This window comes from Bidens hawaiensis, unplaced genomic scaffold (assembly GCF_021521415.1).
Source record: "Bidens hawaiensis isolate Kalapana, Puna unplaced genomic scaffold, B.hawaiensis_p1.1 tig00023992_1, whole genome shotgun sequence".
NCBI classification, from domain to species: Eukaryota; Viridiplantae; Streptophyta; class Magnoliopsida; order Asterales; family Asteraceae; genus Bidens; species Bidens hawaiensis.
In genome coordinates this window covers 66,446-70,761 of record NW_027493772.1, presented here as the reverse complement: position 1 = coordinate 70,761, position 4,316 = coordinate 66,446, and the positions used below count along the sequence as shown (strand labels likewise).

Sequence of the window (4,316 nt, the reverse complement as noted above, 5' to 3'; positions counted from 1 at the left end):
GATATTACAAATAATCTATTTATTACATACCCATATGAATAAATAATTACAAAATTACAAAACTGCCCCTAATTAATTATTACAAACCGAAACTTGAATAATTAATTACAATTACAATCATCAACCACAAACAAACATCCATTTTGATCTACGGCTCGGTCTAGTTTTAATAAATAACAAACATAACCCGTTATGTTTTAGGATCCCGTTCCAAAACCCCTTGACCTTATCGGGCCTAGCCCAACCCATTTGGGCTTGACCCAATAACTTGTTCTTGGGCTTCGGCCCATAAGAAAGTCTCATGGGCTTCGGCCCATTTAACTTTCTTCCCCTTTTTCGGTTAACCCATTAACCAAAAGAAGTGGGCTTCGGCCCAATAGCTCGGTTTTATTTATTTATTTATTTTTTTTTTCTTGAACAAAGCCAAAAATATAACAAGATTAAATACAAAAAAAATCATGCATGTTAATTTTTTGTATAAAATCTTTCAAGGGGTAAATATAAAACCGAAAACCCGAAGCTTAGTTTCCCGTATCCCGGCTCTGATACCAATTGTTGGGTTTCTATGGATATTTTAGACTTAGTTAATCATTTAACTAGTCATTAAAGGCAGAAGCGTGATTATCTATAAACTTTATGTACATATATCCATATATATATTACAAGTTCATATGTGTGTTAATCTATGAATAACCCTTTATTCTTGTTTCAAGATTACCATTAATCTTAAGATTAGAAACCCGAGACTAAGGATCAAATAATACGGAAAAACTAAACTATCAAAGCTTGTAAAACTTACATTCTTAACTCCTTAAGAGATGTAGTTGATGGTTGAAGAAGATGATGATGTTGATGCTAGACTTTCAAAGGGAAAATCCTCAAACGGAAGATACCCCGAGCCTCCAACACACACCGAGCTATGTTAGGAAGCTTGAACACGAGAAACCGAGACTCGAACCTCTTTTGTTTCTTGACTTCGGCCGAACCAAAAGCTAGAGGGAAAGAGAGAGTTGTGGTTACTTCTTATATCTTGAAAGTATGTTGATCTTTATATAAATGAGATCATATCTCATTCATATCTTAAGTTAGGTTTTTGGTCAAGTAAAAGTTACTCAACCTCCATCAAGTTCTTACCAACTTTGACCAAGTGTATGGGGTGTAAGGCATACATGTCTAAATAATATATATTTTATACCTTATAAAATATATAAACATCCCATCTTTTATAAACCATTTTATAAAAGAACACATGTTTAAATAATCATTCCAATAATAATTATTTGAATAAATAAATTAACCAATTAATTTATTTAACACTTTCAAGTAATTATTCAGAAACCCGATTTCTGAATGTGTTGTGTTCTGTATTTGTTTTATAGATCATATCTCAACAAATACATAATTGGTGTGTGTCTAACTCGTTATTGGGTATGACCCAACTTGGATCAAACACGGCTAGCCACATTAACCTAATGATGTGTCTCGGGCATACGGTATTCCAACATGAAGTTGGTTTATAAAATAAAAGTTGGAGCTGATGGAAAGATTCAGAAGTACAAGGCACGTTTGGTTGCTAAAGGGTATTCGCAAGAGTATGGAATTGACTCGAAGAAACTTTTTCACCTGTAGCCCGGTTCTAAACAATTAGAGTTATACTATCTATTGCAGCTCAGCAAGGCTGGAACATCCAACAACTTGATGTGAAGTCAGCCTTTCTTAATGGCCCCCTTCAAGAAGAGGTATATGTCATTCAACCCCCAGGGTTTGAGATTGAAGATCAAGAAGAAAAGGTGTACAATTACACAAGGCATTATATGGTTTAAAGCAAGCCCCGCGTGCGTGGTATTAACGAATTGACAAATATCTACAAGAACAAAGGTACTTCAGAACTCAAAGTGAACCAACTGTGTATGTGAAGAAAGCCAATAAAGATATTATAATTGTATGTCTATATGTTGATGACATAATTTATACAAGTTCATCGAAGGAATTATTGTTGGAGTTCAAAACCTTGATGCAAAAGGAGTTTGAGATGTCTGATCTAGAAGACATATTTTCTTGGGTTAGAAGTATTAAAAATGGCTGATGGTATTTTTGTATCACAAAGGAAGTATGCTGGGGATCTGCTAAAAAGGTTTGGAATGAAGAACTGTAAGTCCTCTGTACTCCTATGAATTGTGGAGAAAAATTTAAAGTTGATGTAGTCGATGAACTAGCTGATGCCCGTGTCTTCAGAAGTCTTGTTGGAGGGTTATTATATCTTTCACATACGAGGCCTGGCCTTGCATATGCAGTAAGTTTGATCTCAAGGTACATGCAAAATCCCACAACATGTCATCTAGGTGCAGCAAAACGAATTCTCAGGTATGTAGCTGGGACAATAGATTACGGTTTGTGGTATGAATATGGAAAGGAGATAACATTGGACGGGTACACAGATAGTGATTGGGCAAGTTCTGTAGAAGATAGAAAGAGTATCTCAGCGAATGTGTTTTCTTTAGGTTCCGGAGCAGTGTCTTGGAGTTCAAAGAAACAACCAATTGTAGCCTTGTCTTCGACCGAAGCCGAATATGTGGCAACAACTGCGGCAGGATGTCAGGCAGTATGGTTAAGGAATTGCTAAAAGAATTAGGGTATGAACAAGAGGTACCAACCCCTATATTCTGTGATAATCAATCTGTTGTGTTTCTCTCTAAAAATGCTGCATTGCATAACAGAAGCAAACATATAGATATAAAGTATCATTACATAAAGAGTTTGGTTGAACAAAGCAAGTGGAAATCTTGTCATGCTACAGAGAAGATCAAGTGGCAAATGTTCTTACAAAGGCTTTGGGAAGTGAGCAATTTTGCCATCTAAGAAGTTTGCTGGGTGTTAAGAGACTTTGAATTAAGTGGGGGTGTTGAAATATTAATTCAAAGTTTATGTTATTTAGGGATGATCTTGTTTAGTTTTTTAAATTAGTTTTATATTTATCTTGTTTAGAAGTTTGATAGGGTTAAGTTTTATTTCCTTGTTTGAGTCGGTTTGGGTTTCCTCTCCTATATAAGGAGATTTATGTTTAATGAAAAATATTGTAGTTCTATGAGTAATCCGCCTTGGTTGTTCTCGGTTGCCATATTCCAACAAAGGTCACCCTCACGTTCATTTAACAAATATGTATTAATCATAAAATTTGTAGTAAGATTTTGAACGATAATGTTTATATATTCGAGGTTTTTTTAATTATATTTTGTACTAACTAAAAATAAGTATGCATCTTTAATTACATACACTCATACAGCATAATTTAATAAAGTTTACTATTCATCGGCAGTAAAAATAAACGTACGGACATACATTGTTTTATGTTTTTATGAGCATGCCATGATTTAATATTCATGGTAATTCAGGAGGTGAAAAAACAGTGTCATGTTTCAAAAAATATATATATATATTATTATAATCATTTCTAAGTTTATGAGATATATGATAAATCAATGTTGATGAAAAAAAAAACAAAATGGTGAATATATTATCTTGAGTTCTTGACTACCTTTAAAATGTTTAATATATATTTCAATTTGACTTAATAGTTTTTTAGAAGAGAACCTTTCTCTGTATTTACCAAAGTCAATTTAAATATTTATTTAACCATAAGTCCACAAAAGAATTATACATAAATATATCTAAAAAATAATGCTCAATGATAATAGTTTCATAATTACATAAATAATCAAGTCGATTGTCTTACCGGTTTATCAATCGAAGCAGTGATAAAACCTGATAACATAATAAATAATTATATAAATAACTGATTCAAAACAACATATGAAGTTGTGTTAATCTTTTATTTTTATTTTTTGTAAGTTGAACAAATTACTAATGATTTTGTCTATATGGAGTTAGCAATTTTAATCTTACAATCAAACTGATTCGAAGGCTCAACCGTCCTTGCCATAATTGATCAGTCTAAACATGGAAAATTTGTAACGGGTTTTCTAAGTAACTAAGTAGTTGAGATTCAATGTAATAACCCTAAAATAAACAACTTAACTTAATCAAAAAATAATAAACTTATTATCATATATATTCAAGATAGTAATCCTAAATCCTAAAAACTAAAATTCCTTTCAAGTTTTTTTAATAATAAATGCCCAAACATCTGAGATCAATTTAACAAATAAATCACTCTTCGACATGAATAACATAATATGGTGACCCAAACCATCAATACAGAAGAATACTAAAACCTAAAAGAACCCTTGAATTTACATGAAACAAATTATCTAGTTAAAGCTACCCTTATATCAATTGGCAATTCGTAAAATCCCTTT

At 32.3% G+C, this 4,316-nt stretch overlaps 1 pseudogene; it reads left to right on the top strand.

Annotated features, from left to right (window-relative positions):
• The first annotated feature begins 2,170 nt into the window (after window positions 1–2,170).
• On the top strand, window positions 2,171–2,623 carry LOC143568458 (secreted RxLR effector protein 161 pseudogene; annotated as a pseudogene).
• The last annotated feature ends 1,693 nt before the right edge of the window (window positions 2,624–4,316 follow it).